Here is a 19,286-nt window from a genome sequence, read left to right as displayed (position 1 = left end):
GTAAAAACAATGATGGTCTGTATGCAAAGCTTCCTCTCACTTTGGGGCATTTGAACATAGTTCTTCAGCCTTCTTGCTGTTGTTGCTTAGTTGGTAAGTATTGTCTGACTCTTTTGCGACCCCATGGACTATAGCTCGCCAGGCTCTTCTGTCCGTGGGATTTCCCAGGCAAGAAGACTGGTGTGGGTTGCTGTTTCCTTCCCCCGGGGATTTCCCTGACCCAGGGAGAGAACTTGCATCTCCTACATTGACAGGCAAGTTCTTTACCATTGAGCCACCAGGGAGGCCCTTCAGCCTACCTTTGTGCTGTGCTCAGACGCTCAGTCATGTCTGACTCTTTGCAACGCTAAGGACTGTAGCCTGACTGGCTCCTCTGTCCAGGGGGTTCTCCTGGCAAGAATACTGGAGTTGGCTGCCATTTCCTCCTGCAGGAGATCTTCCTGACCCACTCCTCTTTCATTTCTCCTGTATTGGCAGGTGGATTCTTCACTACTAGCGCCATCTCAGCCTACTTACTAGATTGCAACACTTGAGAAGGAAAACACTTCAAATCTGGGGGTTCTTAGCAGCCATTGCCCCACAATATTAGAATACAGACGCTGCAGAGCATCTCAAATCTAAACTGTTAGTAATCTGATTTTGTTAACTCCGTTTACACAACTCGGGGTCTAACTATTGACTCAGGGTCAACAAAGATTGACTCAGAATCTACTGTGGGCCTGGCAGTGTATTGGTTTGAGTTTCAGCTTAGCCATGTTTTATGAAAGCTTGGTTCCCAGAGGTTTGTGGATTGAGGTAAATTCCTCCTATAAATGTCTCCAACCTTGAGGGAATATCAGAGATTTTTGGTTAGGGGGCAGGACTAAACAACTTGGTCTTCCGTATGTATTTCCAGTATGTTGTCCAAAAGATAGGACCACTTTGTGCAAACATTTCCTGACAGTTGTTTAAAAACAAAGAAAGAAATTCTATTGCTGAGCTGTTAATAGCCATGCAGTAGTTACTTACCAGAGATCCTTGGAATAGAGCAATTGGAATTCTGCTGCTGCTGCTTCCTTAGATGCTGAAATGCTACCAAAAGCTTCCCAGGGCGAAGCACAGGGTGGTTCTTGGCACTGATGTGTTAGTGCTCAGTTATACTCCATATTGGAAAGAGCAACTTCCAAGGATTTTGCGCAGGAGACAGACATGTCACTGTCCAGATTAGACTCTGGACTTGCCCACCTGGCTGTGCTTGTAGCTGGCAGCTGGGAGGCACTGCAGCTACCCTGCTATCCTGCTAGCTACATCAGCGGGCGTCACGCCGTGGTTCTTACTTAGCCCCAAAAAAGCAGTGAGGCAAATAAAGGGATTAAATTGTGAAAGTGTAATGTAATAATTAGAGTGGTAATTGTAAGGGAGATTGGAACAGGCCCTCCTTTCTGAGGCCAACGAGTGATAGCGATGCAACTGGGAAGATGTTGAAAGTGGCCTGAATCTGTTGCAACATCACAGATGCTCATTCTGATGTGGAAAGGACCATAACATCCATTCTCATGTCTTCAGGCAGCATTGGAGCCAAACTCTGCTTGACAGATAGTAGTCTCTGCCTTTCCCTCCCTTGAAGCTCTCCTGGAGAATAAGAAATGATTATGCAACTTCCCTTAAGAACAAGTCTTTTGCAATCTCACAACCCATACAGGCAAGGCACTATGTAAGTGTGGCTTCCTGGTTCAGCACGCTCTCATTGATTTGACTAAGGGACGTATATATTCAAAGCCTTAGTCACAGGGAAGATTGCCACTTTAGAATTTTTATTTCTTGTTATAATAATTTAAGATTGGCTACCCAATATGTAATACATGTTAAAAGTTGAGCAACATGCTTAAATTTAGAGCCAAAAGGACAAATATCTGGAGCACATCTTAAGAAAAGTAATGAGACTTGTTCTTGTCAAAGCTGAATGTGGTTATTCTGGTTGTGAGAGGCAATTAATCATAGATTTCAGTGGAAGTCAAACAGAAAGGCATATTTTCCACCAGAAAGGCATATTTTATTTATTGGCTGGTCAAGTTATCATTGGGAAACTATTGAATTAGGTCAGCACTTAGGTAAAAGTCAGAAGTTTTGGAAGGTTTTAGTTGGTTTTATCTTTTTTCTTTTCTGCTGAATAAAAAACTTTTTAGAGGCTTTTGACAGTTCTTTTATCACACAGCATTACAATGGCAGCATTGTCATTTTCTAAGCATATTCATTTTTGTGTGTGATATCATTTTTCTGATTATTTTCTAATTCTACCTTTGGCCTCGATGCATAAATGAGTGAAAATTTTTGTGTATGCGTGGGTTTTTTTTTTTTTTTTTGTATCATTAAGAGTTTTCCCTGGACTCTTGTAAAGGAGATAAGAGAAGGAAAATATCTTTATATCCCCAAAACTCAATATATATTTCATTATTCAATTTATAAAACACTAACCCCCAGAAGTTTTTATTTCTATATAAAAATATGTATTATATTACATATATTGTATATTATGTTTACTAGGTATATGGTTACTACTACTACTAAGTCACTTCAGTCGTGTCTGACTCTGTGTGACCCCATAGACGGCAGCCCACTAGGCTTCCCCGTTCCTGGGATTCTCCAGGCAAGAACACTGAAGTGGGGTGCCATTTCCTTCTCCAGTGCATGAAAGTGAAAAGTGAAGGGGAAGTCGCTCAGTCATGTCCGACTCTAGCGACCCCATGGACTGCAGTCTACCAGGCTCCTCCGTCCATGGGATTTTCCAGGCAAAAGTACTGGAGTGGGGTGCCATTGCGTTCTCCGGATATATGGTTAATATAACCACTTTCAACCAGTTATTCTTAGGCTGGAAATATGACATCCACCCTTTTAAAAAGAAATTTTATATTTAAAAAGTAGGGGATAATTTTTTTTTAAGATATTCCTTTTCAAATGGGTTTTGAATTCATGTAAAACCAGGTTCAAGTCTTAGCCACTTACCTGCTGAGAGGCCGCAACTTCTCTGTGCCTCCCTTTCACAGGTGGTAAGGGTTAAATGAGCGACTGTCAAAGTGCCTGACCCACAGTAAGTGCTCAATAAATGATTGATTTTGGTTGATATTGACAGCGTGACTACGATACCAAAGCCCTGGGCAGGCAAATGCTCTAGGCCAAAGACGTGTCTTGGATGGTAAACTAGAAGGACCTGCAACCTTCTCAGCTCACAGCTCCCCACCCTTTCATTCTGATAATAAACCCTCTTTTCCTGTAACCATTCCTCACAATAGCACTGCTTTAGACTAGGAGGCGTTTTGGTGGGCTGACTGGAAATTGGGTTGTTTTTATATAGTTTTTTGGTGATCTTTTTTTTTTCCCCCCTATGGATGGAAAACTAGGTAAATCAGAAAGGGAGCCTGAGTCTTGTAACTTAAAATATCCCAGTTAAGCTTTAAATATGAAATTTAGTAAATAAAAAGAACAGAATATCTTTGCTGCGTCAGATATAGGAGTGACCGTCGTGAGAACCAAGTCCGCTGCAGATATCCATGGGCTCTGAGATGGGAGTACAGTGGGCACCCATATACTGTGTGAATGTTTATAAATCAAGATTATAAACTGGTAAGGGGTTTCTTTGTGGCTCAGTCAGTAAAGAATCCACCTGCAGTGCAGAAGACTGCCTGCATCCCTGAGTCAGGAAGATCCCCTGGAGAAGGAACTGGCAACCCAACTCCAGTATTCTTGCCTGGGAAATCCCTTGGACAGAGGAGCCTGGGGGGCTACAGTCCACAAGATCACAAGAGTCAGACATGGACTGAAACAACTAAACCACCACCACCAAGTCAAATATGTTCTGTTCTCAGAGCAAATATGCCTTCATAATGGCCTGAGAGGCCAGCGTGGCATTTTAAATTCTTAGATTCAGGCGTTTTGTATCAGGAAGAAGGGGTAGAATGAGAGCCGGCGTTTCCTGCAGCAGGCCCGTTTCTCTTCCTTCACCCGTGCCTCACATCCTGTCTGGTATATCAGCATACTCCTGCCCCCATGTCCGAGGCCCACCCACCCCTTCCTAACAGCTGCACCTTGATCATGCATGGGCTGTGTAATGTGCACACAAGGAGTGAGGTCCAGGCCAAGCCACCTTCCAGAGGAGGGACCCAGGGGAGAGATTCACGCAGGCCCTGGAATGGGCCTTGTGGAGGTTTATCCCAGGAATTAGGGAGTCCCAGGTATACAGTCCTTCTCCGGGGGATCTTCCCAACCCAGAGATTGAACCCGGGTCTCCCACATTGCAGGCAGACGCTTTAACCTCTGAGCCACCAGGGAAGCCCATGGTATACAGGTGGAGAAGTCAATGGCAACCCACTCCAGTGTTCTTGCCTGGAGAATCCCAGGGACGGGGGAGCCTGGTGGGCTGCTGTCTGTGGGGTCGCACAGAGTTGGACACGACTGAAGCGACTTAGCAGTAGCAGCAGCAGGTATACAGGTATACAAGGAGTGGGCCTGGTAGTGGTTATCTTCTTTGGCTGTGGAAGGGCTCCCACCTTGATGCTTTCTAAAGCCTGGGGCCTTCAGGTGGGGGCCCTCCTAGTCAGAGTCTAAAGGTGACACTGATAAGAACCTTAAATCCCACCTTAAACACAGGGCTTTAAAGAGGAGGAATTTGCCTGCAAGGCATCTGCTAAAGGTGTCTGGGCACAGCCTATGCAAATGCTATTCTTTTCCATCCTGAATTGCTGACTTCTTCCTGAAGCTGCCTAGTTCTAGAGGCTCTTTCCTGGAGGTAGCATTTTCTTTGCCTTCCTGTGATAGTTTAGTCTTAGAATAGAATATTTGCAGCACTGGAGGAAATAACTTACAAATTGAGTGTCTGTATATCATATGAACCTTCCCGTGGAAAATAATCAGGGATTATCTGTTTAACTCAAACAGCATTTAGAGAAAAGAATTTCCTCTGTCTGTAAATGGCAGCTTTAAAACTAGTATGTTTTAAAATTAAAATCCAAAATAATATAGAAATATCTAAACCATCCTGATGAACCTCAGTGATTATTAATTTGTTTGCACTGTTAAATATGGAGCTAGTATTTTCAAAAGAAATATTTTCTAAACCTCAATTTGCTTTAACTCAGAGCTTGTCCTTGTTATGTTTAATTGCCTTTTCCCACTTTTCCTTGCCTTTGATGCCAGTGTGGTCTGATTTTTTGAAATGCATGAATGTGGCCAGGTTATCAATGAAAAGAATGAGAAGTAATCTTTCTCCTGTTATTTTAATTGTTAGGTTCAGTGTTTTTAATAGTAAAATTCAGTATCAGAGACTTTCTCCATGGATAGAGAGTGTTGAGTGAATAGATGTTTTAGGAAACAGCGCAATTTATAGTTTACTCTGTCTCAGTTTTGACTTAGTGGGCCCACTTCCCAGGGTAAGTGAGTGGTGATTCTTTTTTCATGGGTTGTTCTGACTTTTAGAAATTGGCCTAAATTGTCATCACTTCTGAGGTTGTTGAAGAGCTAAAGGCAACAAAATTCTTCTATAAAGGACCAGATAATAAAACAGATAGTAAATATCTTAGGTCATGTATACTTTCCCTGTCACTTATTCAGATTTTGCTTTGTTTTACTTTTTAAGCTGTTTAAGAATATAAAAACCAATCTGAGCTTGGAGTCACAAAAACAGACCTAAGGCTATATATGAAAGCTGGCCATGGTTTAGGTAAACACCCTCATTTCATGGGCAATATTGATTACCAAAATTTTCATTTCAGAGGACTTGCTTGCATGTTATTTATTTAAATTGAAATCAAGTTCTCTACCATGATCTTTTTAGTCTTTTATTTCAGTTTTCAGAATTTTTTTCCCCCAGGAATCAGAATTTTCCAGCCTCTTTTCACTGCTCCCGATGACATATACATGTATATATCAGCCAGCTAGTCAGAAAACGGAATCAGTGTAAATGAAAATAAAGTAGCATTTAGAGTAGCTGACAAAAAGTTGGATCTTGGTTGTATAGAATAAGAGTGTTTATTTTCAGAGAATAAATTGCATAGTTGGTCTTTGATCAAGGAAAGGAAAACAGAAGAAAATGTAATGAGCCTCACTGTTTTTTTGTCCTTCAGATGTTAGGAGCTCACATTTGCAACACCAGCGTCTCTGGTGTCATTTACATGTTTATTAAGCACATTGCATTACGTTACTGTATTTTGGAAGTCATTTAAAATCAACATATTATTTTAACCTCCTGAAAGGGTGTATTTTCCAGTTGGGTGACGGTAGATAAGAACCCATCTCACGTAAGAAGTTTGTGCCGGTGGCATTCAAGGAGAAAAGGAGTTTGCAATGAAACTTTTTAATGCCATGGTAAAAAGTCCAACTGTGGTTCACTGTCAAATTAGTGAGATTGGATAATTAGTCAATTTAGGCTGACAAAATTCACTTTCCTAAGCAGTATATCTGCAAAATGAATGACCCCTCTTTTACTGTCTATGTTATGTCACAGTGGTTGAGAAGTTACAGCATGTATTTTATGACCCTCTGGTAAATTACGTTTATTTTTATTTATTAAAAAAAGACACTTTGTAGTAGTAATATCACTAATCTTAAAAGTGTAACAGTTATGATAAATAAAAGTACAAACTTGTTAGTAACTTTTTAAACTTACTTCTATTTTCATACTTTAACTTCCTAATATATCTATAATATTAATATATTCTTCATTGATTCTACTGTGATATGGCCTACATGATATAATCAGAAAAATAAGAATGTTATTCTGGATTATCTTTACATGTGCATTTAAGAGGCTGTGCTCTTTCTCTCTTGAATTTTTGTAAACTTTATTTTCTTGGATAAAACCCTCTGTACTCAGAAAATAAAATCCATTTCCCCTGGTTCACCTGAGCTTGAGTCCTCAGAAGTAATAATAGCAGCCAGGAAGGAGAGGAGCTCCTTGGTGCTGCATGTGGGTGGAGCTGGCGCGACCCTGGTGCCCTCTGTGGTTCCAGTGTCCTGATCCACCTGTGCCTTCCATTTTCACCTGTCCCTGACTTAGTTACTTTCTTATGGGAGAGGGAGCACATGCATTCCCATTTCTTTCAGGGAATTTGTTGGTGAGTAATTCTCTTTCCCTGGGCTTCCCTGGTGGCTTAGTGGTAAAGAACTCACCTGCCAATGCAGGAGACCTGGGTTTGATCCCTGGGTCAGGAAGATCCCCTGGAGAAGGAAATAGCAACCCGCTCCAGTACTCTAGGCTGAAAAATCCCATGGACAGAGGAACCTGGCAGGCTGCAATCCATGGGGTGGCAAAGAGTTGGATACCAGCAACTAAACAACAAAAGACAATCCTGCCCTGTCCCAGCCTACACGGTCAAATTTACTGCCTCTGCCAGCACTCCACACAAGTCACTGGTGAGAAGAAAGTTTGTGCTGTTTACATGAAGTCTAAAGGATTTCATGGATCAGTTCCACTTAATTCTTTTAAAAATCTCACTTACTTTCCTGTTTGTTAACCAGGTGGATTTTTGCATCTGTGGTGGGCCTCCTTAGGTAATGGGGTGTGGCTGATACTTTGCAGATCACTGGCTTTGCACTCAAGTCTAGTATTATCTGCTGACTGTTTTGATGAGGAGGCTAGAGGCTGTTCTTTGATGACAAGATAAACTCCCAAGCAAAGATATCAATACTTGTCTTAACATAGCTTTCATTCTTTCCTCCAGGTTTTCCCTTACTCAGAACCAAACCCTGACAAATAGGGCTGTTTCCTTCACAGAACAACTGGCCCTCATCTATAGAGCATCCTATTAAATGCTTGAGGACAAGTAATAGGAATGGTACATTGTACTTTATACTTTCCAAAATGCACGTTTTAACATATATTAAAGTAATTACATGATAAGACCCTTTTTCCCATAAATTCAGAATTGGTTCTGACTAAATCCAGTTGTTGTTTAGTTGGTAAGTCACGTCCAAGTCTCTTACGACTCCATGGACTATATAGCCCGCCAGGCTCCTCTGTCCATGGGATTCTCCAGGCAAGAATACTGGTGTGGGTTGTCATTTCTTCCTCCAGAGGATCTTCCCAACCCAAGGCTTGAACCTGAGTCGTTTGTGTTAGCAGGCAGATTACCACTGAACCCCTGGGGAAGGTCTAAATCTAGTTAGTGTTAGCCTCTCAGCCGTGACTGACCCCTTGCGACCTCGCAGACTGTGGCCCCCCACGCCAAGCTTCTCTGTCCATGAGGTTTCCCAGGCACGAATATAGGAGTGAGTAGCCATTCCTTCTTCAGGGGAATCTTCCTGACCCAGGGATCAAACCTGGATCTTCCACATTGCAGGCAGATTCTTTACAGTCTGAGCTATCAGGGAAAATCCAGTTAGGGCACATTAAAATGTTCATCCTTAGGGCAGGAAAGGAAACAGCAACAGAAAAGTGTGATGAGAGTTCTGTTGCCTGAAATTCCTATTGATGTGAATGTGCGTCACTTTTTTGGTATTTAGTTGCAGCAGTCTGTGTCTCAGTATGATTTGAATCTGATGATTTGTTACTTGTGAGAATTCAGGTTCTGGAAACAGTGAGGCAGGTTGTGAGGAATGACAGGGTCAGTGGCATGGGTCAGAATTTTTTTTTTTCTTTACTGGTAAAGCCCAAGGCAATTGTTCATTTTTCTGATCTATTACTTGATAAAGTTAGATAACATCTTAGAAGTGATAACATATACACAGGGCATTAATTAGCTTTCTCTTTGAAGTTGCTTGAAGTTGTTAGGATTCAACAGTTTTAAAGCCTGGTCACTGGTATCCTGTTACACCATTTCAGAATTTTACATGAAATTAAAATTAGGTAATGGATGTTGGCGAAGTATTCTGATGTATACCAAAAGTAGATATACGTTTCTATTTAAAATAAATGATGTTCCAATATATTTTTAATTTATTTCTTTTTGTGGTAAAAAGCATAACATAAGATGTACATAACATTGTATCAAACTTAAAGTTTTCCATCTTAACCATTTTTAAGAATACATTACCCTAGTGTGAACTGTATGCACGTTGTTGTACAACAGATAGCCAACATGATCTCATCTTGCAAAAATGAAACTCTATACCAGTTAAGTAGCAACTCCCCATTTTTCCTCCCCCCAACCCCTGGTGATCACTATTTTACTTTCTGTTTCTATGAGGTTAACTACTTTAGTACCCCCTATAGGCAGAATCATGTAATATTTATCTTTTTGTGACTGGTCTGTTTCACTTAGCATACCACCCTCCAGCATTATCCATGCTGTAGTGTATATCAGGATTTCCTTTTTAAATTTTATTTACTTTTTAAAAAAATTTATTTATTTGGCTCAGTCGGGTTTATGCAGCATGCAGGATATTCACTGAGGCATGAGGGGTGTTTCCTTGCACTTCCGTGTGGGCTTGTGACTCTGAACACATGGGTCCAGTAGTTGTGGTGCAGGGTTAGTCTCCCCTCCCTACTCCCACCCCAACATGTGGGATCTTAGTTCCCTGACCAGGGACTGAACCCCTGACCAGGGACTGATCCCCTACGTTGGAAGGCGGATTCTTAACCAGTGGACTGCCAGGGAAGTCCTGTTGTTGTTTAGGAGCTGAGTAATATTCTATTCTATTTATGCACCACATTTGCTTCTTCCATTCATTCAGCAGTGGACCTTAGGTTATTTCTGCCTCTTGGTTATTGCCCATAATGATGTAATAAACATGGTTGTACAAATATCTCTTTGAGATCCTGCTTTCAGTTTTTTAGGTAAAATGTCCAGAGGCAGGATAGCTCGATCATATGGTAGCTCTATTTATAATTTTTGGGGGAGCCTCCATAGTGTTTTCCATAGATGCTGCACCATTTTGCACTCTCATGACAGTGCGCAAGTGTTTTAATTTCTCTATATCCTCTACAACACTTGTTCTTTTCTTTTTTTTCTTAGTACCATCCTCATGAGTGTAAGGTGAATGTTTAAACATTTTTAGGTGTTTCAGATGCTTCCCAAATTTAAAGTTCTTTTTTGAAGTTTCTCTTTTAGCTACCAAAGCCTATCCATAAATAATTACGTATGTGGACAATGTAAACAGCTGGCTTCACCCTCTCAAATTGTATGCAATGCCTTTATACCAGTAATATATGAAATTTTGTTAATTTTTCATAATAATAATATATTCATTCTTAAAATTTGCCACACATTATTCTAAGTGTTTTACATTAATTATCTTGTTTCATCCTTCCATCATTCCATTAGAGTAGATACTACCATTATAATATCACTATATTATTTATAGATGGGGAACATCTATAAAGTTTACCACCAGGCACAGAGAAAGAATTATCCAAACACACTGGGATCTCAATCTGAATTCAGAGCCCCAGCTGTTAACCCCCTTATTAATCTGCCTTGTATATTTTAAAATCTTTTCAAGCATGGAATAATTCTAGACTGAATTTTTCTTAAGAGATTTTAGTTCATGGGTAAAATTTTCCGTTAAGTTGTTAAAATACAATAAAAATGGGGAATTAAGAATATTTTCAGTTATGATTAGATGTTAAAGGTTTGTGAAAGAAGGCAGTCAGAAGTAAGTCTTAAAAATATCTAATTTTTTATCATTCATTTTCCCAAATCCCCTAAGGATGAAGTTTGAGAGTCCAAGTCTTCAGTGCCGCCGCATCAGTTTCCTGTGTCGGTTCCCTGGACTTTATCTGCTGACAGTCATTTTGCCGCTAGATTTTTAGTTGCTGGTCTTAGATGGATCCTAAAAATGTACACTTACCACTGATAACACTTCCCAGACTGTTTCTTTCTTGAGTTCAGGAGGAAAGAGGCTTATTTCTCCTCCTGTCTTGATGGAAGGATAACTGTGCACTTACTAAACTTGGTGACCACAACAGAAGGCAGGTCAGAATCCATTTTTTTTTTCTTATGGTGAGTGCTAGTCAGAAGGGATTTTTTTAAAAAGTGATTCTATGAATGCATCTGTATGTTTATAGGAAGCAGTTATATTCTTTGGAATTAACTCTTGTTTTATTTTGATTTGAAAAAATTTTAAAAATAGTCATATTTTTATGTGCTTTTTTTTTTTTAAAAAAAAGGGCATCCCTGAGTAATCCTACAGAGAACAGAATTTAGTACAAGAAAATATGGATTAATTTAGAATTTAGAGCTTAAGTTCTGAATGCTTTAGAGTGAATCTAAAAGCATATCCCAAATCTCTATTCTGACATTCATTTTTTTTTTCATTGCATACTATTATCATAGTTTCCATTTGGGGAAGATCAGAGGCAAGCACAAGAATTTTCAAAGGAACAAATACAGACCAAGATTTTGTCCTTGATTACACCTTTTCATTTTTTCTCTTGCGTCCAGAGCATCTTCACCGCTTCCTTGCGTCTGGAATACCCTCTCTGTCTCCGGAGTCCTCAGACTATGTTTTAGGTGGATAGCAATATCAAATTTTGTAAATCTTTAAAGCAAAAGCCCTCCAACTCATCCTGCCACCTATTCATCTCAGATATTATCAATTTACAGAGACTACTTTGAACTTAACTTGTAAGAAGCTACTTTACAGGGTCCTAAGCCCCGCCTCCCCCCAAAAAAAGAAATAATGGATAACAGATTGTGAAGTATTTCTTATCCTTGCAGCCTTCTGTCCATATGTTTTGGACCCTAGATCAGCAAAACCAAGGCCCTGGGGGCCAAATCCACTTTGTTAAAGAAAGTCTATGGGAACAGAGCCATGCCCATTCTTGTGTTGTCTGTGTCTGCTACAGGAGCCACACCAGACTCTGAAGGACCTGCAAAGCTGAGCTCTTTACTGTCTGACCCTTTAAGAAAAAGCTCGCAGACCCCAGCTGTTTTCTAAAGGAGTGGGAATTGAGTGTTCCCTGCAAGAGGCTTGGGACTGTCCCTCCCCTGCGTCATCATCAAACAGGAAGCCCCCGACTCTCCCCCGTCAGCTTTCCTTTGTACTCTTCCTCTGCGTGTGTGTGTTAGTCGGTCAGTCGTGTCTGACTGTTTGTGACCCCATGAATGATAGCCCACTAGGCTCCTCTGTCCGTAGAATTCTGCAGGCAGGAATGCTGGAGTGAGTTGCCATTTCCTTCTCCAGGGGATCTTCCCAACTCAGGGATCCAACCTGGGTCTCCTTCATCACAGGCAGACTCTTTATTGTCTGAGCTACCAGGGAAGAAATGACAAGCCCTTTGCTGCAGACCCTGTCCGAGCAGACAGTCTAACTGCCCAGGTTTTCATTCCAAAAGAGAGTCTTCAGGCTCAAACACTGCACAGTCCCAGCTCTCCTGCTTCTCCTCTCGGCTTCTCTGTTTTACTGAAATCCATCTGGCAGCCTTGTCTACACACCCGACCCCTAGGATGATAAGTCATTACTTCCTTTTGGACATTGCCTTATGCATCTCCTAGTGTGCCAGTTGGTTTAACAGACCTACTATGCTCCTATCTTTTGGTTTCCTAGCACCACCCAGGAGGAATTCTCTGCCCAGCATCTCCTCAGTTCAGTTCAGTCGCTCAGTCATGTTCAACTCTGTGACCCATGGACTACAGCACACCAGGCTTCCCTATCCATCACCAACTCCCAGAGCTTGCTCAGACTCACGTCCATTGAGTCAGTGATGCCATCCACCCATCTCATCCTCTGTTGTCCCCTTCTCCTCCGGCCTTCAATCTTTCCCAACATCAGGGACTTTTCTAATAAGCCAGTTCTTCGCATCCAAAGTATTGGAGCTTCAGCTTCAGCATCAGTCCTTCCAATGGATGATCAGGACTGATTTCCTTTAGGGTGGACTGGTTTGATTTCCTTGCAGTCCAAGGGACTCTCAAGAGTTTTATCCAATACCACAGTTCAAAAGCATCAATTCTTCAGTGCTCAGCTTTCTTTATAATCCAACTCTGACATCCATACATGACTACTGGAAAAACCATAGCCTTGGCTAGACGGACCTTTGTTGGCAAAGGAATGTCTCTGCTATTTAATATGCTGTCTAGGTTGGTCATCGCTTTTCTTCCAGGGAGCAAGCGTCTTTTAATTTCATGGCTGCAGTCACCATCTGCAGTGATTTTGAAGCCCAAGAAAATAAACCTGTGTCACCGTTTCCATTGTTTCCCCATCTATTTGCCCTGAAGTGATGGGATTTCCTCACATCTGTGCTAAGGACCAGCACCTGGGTTCTTCTCAAGTCCCCCTTAGCCCTTTTCCTGCATCCTAGTCCCTCTCCTGAGCATCATTACACTGTTATGATGGTTGATAATCGAGGTTTACTCTGTGTCAGGTCTTCTGCTTGGTCCATTCAAAATACATGATCTCATTTGATTTTCACAGCAGTCCCTGAAGGTATCTGTTGCTGGGTCCCATGACCACTTCGTTTACAAAGACAGTAAGTTCAGATTTAAACGTTTTCCCCAACTCAGACAGGAACTGATAGAATTGGAATTTGAACCCGTTTGACTCTAGTGTCTTAGCTTGGAATCACTGTTATACTACCTTCTACAGTTTAAATTTAGATCAGTTCCCATCACTTGTGTCAAGCAGGATGACCCCAAATCCATATCAGCTCTGGAAAACATAGTTATATACTTGCTGAATATGTGAACTTGATCTGGGAGGAAGAATCTAATTCCAGTGTCTCTTTTGAGTTCTGGGCACACTGATAGCATTTCAGAACAAAGCCCTTAGGTTCAGTATTAGGAAGGGATATGCTTGCTTTGGGAAATACCCTGGGGGCTCAAATTGTAAAGAATTTGCCTGCAGTGCAGGAGACCCAGGTTCAGTTCCTGGTGAGGAAGATCTCCTGGAGAAGGCAATGGCTACCCACTCCAGTAGTTGGGCCTGGCGGGCTACAGTCTATGGGGTGGCATAGAGTTGGATACTATTGAGTGACTAACACACACATGCTTGCTTTTACTTGTTTAAGGTAGAAGGAAGAGCTCGAGATTGGTATGAAGTCCAATTCCTATGAGTCATTTGTTTTCGTCACATAGGATATGGTCCTGATGCCTCCACACTTGACAGATGGACTTTCTGTACCATTATGTAACCACCGCTGCAATGGAAACTCTATCCAAATAGAGTGGATGCATTAGACTTAATTAGCATTTCTTCTGTTCCCCAAGAATATTTTGTTAGCAAACTATTGTTTTGCTTTTTGTTTGTTTGTTTTTAGTTGTATGTTTTAAAGGAGACACAGGCAGACTCATATCAAGGTTGTTTAAAATTTGTAGGTGGGTGGAGAAAGAGCACATAAAAGTTGGGGTTGGATACTAAATGCCCCCAGTTTGGGGAATTATGCTTAACTCAGATCTAACACCTTTCTGGTGGCATTGGTCATTTTTGAGCTCTTTTACGAAGACTCTGTGACACGATCCCCATACCATAGGAACATAAAGACAGAGATGCAATAGGCACACGTCACATAGGGGATATTCTCTACACTGCAAAAGAACAGTTGCCCTTTCCAAGAAGATGTCATATCAAAGCTAAAAACATTAAATTTCTGCATACCTTTGATGAGAGATATTTGTATTCCCCATCCTTTTCATCAGTCAGTCTTTTTGACTGTATACTGTTATTCCCCTTTAGGTGCATTTCAGAGCACACCCTGCTGATTATGGAGAATAGTTTCTTTCCTATCACGAGCAATCCCCATGATTTGGGGATCTTGAAAATGTGTGTTTGCAATCTGACACCTGTTGCTTTGGTGACATGGTTTGTTTGGTTTCCGTGGACTTAAACTGGTCACAAACCATAGTGGTACAGAGACGAGTTGAGGGATTTCTTTCTGAGGTGTTGAGAGATTCCATTCTCCAAAAGCAACCGTATCCTCTCCACAGCTGCCCACGTACCACAAGTCTGACAATAGCAAGATGATGCCAAGATCCACCCTATCCTGCTGCTCCCAGTAGGCATCAAAATTTCCTTTCCCACCAGCAACAATAGCAACAACAGCAGCCACACCAAACAGTCTCTTCGAAGATAAGAATTTTGTTTTTCATTTCTGTTCTAAGCAACACTCAATTATGACACTCAATTCATGTCTTTAAGGATTAAAGTCAGGCAACATTGCATCACAATGAAGAGGAGAGATGTTGGATCCAGAGTGCCCGAGTTTTAATTGTGGCTCTGGCCCTTGGTAGCTATGTGTTTCTAGCCTTGTTCGCCCTTCTCTCTGTCTTAATTCTCTTATCTGCGAAACGGGGGTTCATAGATATAACGTAAAGAACATGGAAGAGTTCTCAGCACTCTTACCATTTGTTTGTATGTGAGTTTTAATCGGTGCATTGAAAGAACATTGGACTGGATATCAGGAATTTGAGGTTTGCAAATTAACTGCAATTAACTAGCCCTTTCCCTGGTAGCTCAGCTGGTAAAGAATCTGCCTGCAATGCAGGAGACCCTGGTTCGATTCCTGGGTTGGGAAGATCCTCTGGAGAAGGGATAGGCTACTCACTCCAGTATTCTTGGGCTTCCCTGGTGGCTCAACTGGTAAAGAACCCTTCTGCAGTTTGGGAGACCTGGGTTCGATCCCTGGATTGGGAAGATCCCCTGGAGAAGGGAAAGGCTACCCACTCTAGTATTCTGGCCTGGAGAATTCTACGAACTGTGTAGTTCATGGCTCACAAAGGGTCAGACACGACTGAGCGACTTTCACCATCTTTGTAAAGAGGGTTGAGTGATCATAAACAAGCTCAGTATACATTTACCTTTCTCTGGTCTACATAAAACCAAGAGCCTGAACCCACTGGACTTTAGGATTTGTATAAAATCTAATAGCCTAGAAATCTGGGTTGCTTTATGCCAAATGATATATTACTGGTGGGTTGTTACCAGTTGTATTCTGTCTAATTAACTGTACTTGGTATATTTTTATGAATAATTTGGAGCTAAGCATTAGCCTGAAGGAATGAGAGATAGCATCAGGAAAAATCAAGTTGATAGATAATAAAATGTTCCACTGGGGACCCAGAGGAATAAGTCTCTGCCCTCAAGGTATGGACAGTTGTATGGTTGGGACAGGAGGTGGACAATTCACTAGATACTTGTAATAAAGTGTATTGAATATTGAGAGAAATGTTCGCTTGAAGATAAGTGGGAGATGAACTATTCACACCCATAAGGACTGCTGGACGCCAGTCTTGTGGGCCCTTGGGAGAGCTTTGTTGAAAAAATGATACAAGAAGCACATCTGGAACCAGCAGGAAAGACAATGCTGCTTTCTAGGAACTGGGAGGGACTCAGTCTAGGTGGTAGACAAGGGGGTGGGTTTGGGATAGGAGTAGGAGTTGGCCTGAGACTGTGGCCAAAGATAAGGCTGGGTGAGATTTTGAAGAGCTTTGCAAATGTCTTGCCCTCAATTATAATCAGATTACATCCAGTGATGGCATTTTACGAGCTCCAGGGAAGTGACAGGAAATGTTCAGGAGAAGTGGTGTTTGGCATCTTAGAAATTCACTTCATAGACAATTTGATGCTTTAATAAATGACTTGAATTATTGCACTCTTCCTCTCCTCCTGGTATCTGTAAAATAAAGCTGTGTACACAGGAGTTGTTGGCAAGACAAAATCCTCTTTCCAGTTCTCTGGGTGAATGGTGTATTCATTCTCCCAGGCTTGCATAAATCTGTGGAAGGTTGTTTTTATACTGTTCCCGAATTCCAGAGTTAGGTCTCTGAGTGAAAGTAGTTCAGAATTCATGGACTCTTACAGTGTCTCTTCCCTTTCTTCTCAGAAGGGAGAGCAGAACTCTGTGATTTTAGTATGTATATTTCATGTAATGCTTACGCTGTTACAAAGCAGATATGATTATTCCTCTTTTGTACTTTAGTGAACCTGAGAGTAATGAAAGTACAGTGATCAGTTCAAGTTCACACAGCTCAAAAAGGACAGAGCTGGAATTTGAACTAAGTGTCCCACCTTTCCTTTCTCCTCCTTCCCTCACTTATTTATCCTCAGATGCTTTCCTACCTCATGTGCAAGGCAGTGTGCAAAGGATGGATGTTCAGTGGGCATGTAAGAACTTTACCCATCTTCTCTTTGGTAAGAACATACACATTGCCCAGTGTTAACAGTTGTGCAGGCAGAGCAATAAAGGAATGAGCATGTTTACAAGTTTGGGGGAAACTGAGGCTGGGTATCTCTTGTTTAAGTTGGAAAAGAAGCAAGGCTAAATAATCTCCCCATTTAACAGCATTGTTTTCCCACTAAACCATTTTTCATTGAATGCAATGGGAATTGTAATCTTGTGGTTATATACACATACAGGGAAACATACATTTCTGGCCATTGTATATAACAGGCTCAGTGGTCTTCCCAACAGGGATCGCTGGAGGATGAAACCAGAGTTGTGGTTTAGTCTCCAGTATCTGAGGTTCATAAACCTTCCTGCTTGGGAAATTCCCTGGTAGTCCAGTGGTTAGGACGTCAAGCTTTCACTGTGGGGGTCCAGGTTCAATTCCTGGTCAGGGCACTAAGATCCCACAAGTTGAGTGGCATGACCAGAAAATAAGATAAACCTGTCTGCTTGTGGGTTTTTCTTGATCTTTTCCCTTGAAGGCAGAGCATCATCTTCTCCCATTTGGGGCCTGAGCTTCCCTGTGAAAAGACAGTCATTTGTGCCCACATTCTATTATGGCTCTTGTAAATTACATTTGGGATGATCAGAATTTAATCCTGTAGAACTTTAAAGCATCAAATATCTTTTCTAGACCTACCCATCTCCCACCTCACTTTGTAGAGGCTTAGAGGGGCAGCAGGAAGGCAAAGAACATGAGACTCTGGCATAACCCTGTGTATGGAACTGTTTTGCTAAGGGCTGGATGTGACTGTTAACCGGGTGTGATCCTCCCCTCTGCCTCCTCTGTCTGCCACATCTTATACCTCGCAGACAGGTGGGGTCCCCTAGGTAGGCTGGCGCTGACATTCCCTGTCTTTGTCTGAGGCGGGCATCCTCATTGAGACTTGAGGCAGATTCTTGAAATATCTTCAGTGATGACAGGTCTTTGACTTTCGAGGGGAGATTTAACATTTAGTAATGGACATCCATCATTTAACGTCATGGCTTGTGATAAAGAGGCCAGTCAAATGTTTTGGGTGAATATGAGCAAAGTACCATTTGATTGCTCCCTCGTCTCTGGCTTATAGCTTTGAAGTGACCCTTGTGGCAGTTTTAAAGGAAGTTTCGAAAAGTATTCAGAGCAGTCTTCTGGGAACAGATAGAACATCCCTAAGTAACTTACTTTGAAGTCTAACTTTGGGTGCATTCTTTGAAAATAAAATAACACCCTTTATTTAATATACATTGATGGAATTATGACTTTTTTTTGCCACAAGTATGTAATGAGTTATTATCCCACCTTATACAATACAAGCTATAGCTATAATAATAATATTTTCTATTTCAAATAGAATGTGGAGAAAAGAGTTAGAAACAAAGGAGCTTTAAACACAAGAAAGAAAAAGAAAGAAAGGGAAGCTGCATGAAAACCCTTTACTACCATACACTAGAGAGGATTTTCTTTCTTTTTTTCTGCTTTTGGGCACTTAAAACAAAAATACTACAGATTATTGCCTGCATGTTTTTAATGCTCTGTAATTGTGTACTGAGGCAAATCCCATTATTTTTAAATCACTTAATGTTGGAAAACAATTGGATAAACCCCACTTGGAATGCCCTGTGGGTCATCTCAAGCCATTTGGTTCTGTTAATAAAATTAAAACAATTGGGGGAAATATACAGATGCTTTCAAATTGGCTTTACAATGATGATGTCTGTACATTTGAAAAAGAGGACAGCTCTTGGGAACTCCATGAAGCCCAGTGTTTCATTACTGTGTGCGAGAGATGTGAGTCGGAAGTAAAGATTTGATATGTATTTTTATTTTGAGATGCCATGCTAATTCACATCATTCAGCCCTTTCATTGCCAAACTGTAAAAGTCCATTAAGTGACTGAAAGGAATATACAAATTATCCACCGGCACTGCAGGCTGGAGTTTTACATACACCCTGTTATTCTATCCGCCAGCTTGCTGCAAGATTCTATTAAGCAGTAAGTGAGAAGATTCTATTGCCTGCAAACTAATTGTGCAAAAGACTCTCAAGTAAGTCATCAGAGCCCAGGACCTTCTGAAAAGCCGCCAGGAGATATTATAAATTGCTCTATCATTCCTGTCAGCCTGGTTTCAAAACCCAGAGCTTCCGCGTGGACCTGATTGGCTCTGAAGCCATTGACAAAACTGGGAAAATCCCAATCGTGTCGTCCGTGGCTGCCCAGTGTGGTCCCTGGTGGTACCA

The 19,286-nt window shown here is 41.4% G+C and overlaps 1 protein-coding gene and 1 non-coding gene across 2 annotated transcripts in view; both read left to right on the top strand.

The window, feature by feature from the left end:
- Window positions 1–19,286, top strand: part of ESRRG (estrogen related receptor gamma) — a 246,004-nt gene that overhangs the window by 51,417 nt on the left and 175,301 nt on the right.
- On the top strand, window positions 17,390–17,461 carry TRNAE-UUC. The gene has a single exon. It is a non-coding gene; the product is annotated as a tRNA-Glu (tRNA).

Source organism: Capra hircus, chromosome 16, assembly GCF_001704415.2.
Source record: "Capra hircus breed San Clemente chromosome 16, ASM170441v1, whole genome shotgun sequence".
Taxonomy (NCBI): Eukaryota; Metazoa; Chordata; class Mammalia; order Artiodactyla; family Bovidae; genus Capra; species Capra hircus.
The sequence above is the reverse complement of the archived record's forward strand: the minus strand, read 5'-3'. Positions and strand labels throughout refer to the sequence as shown.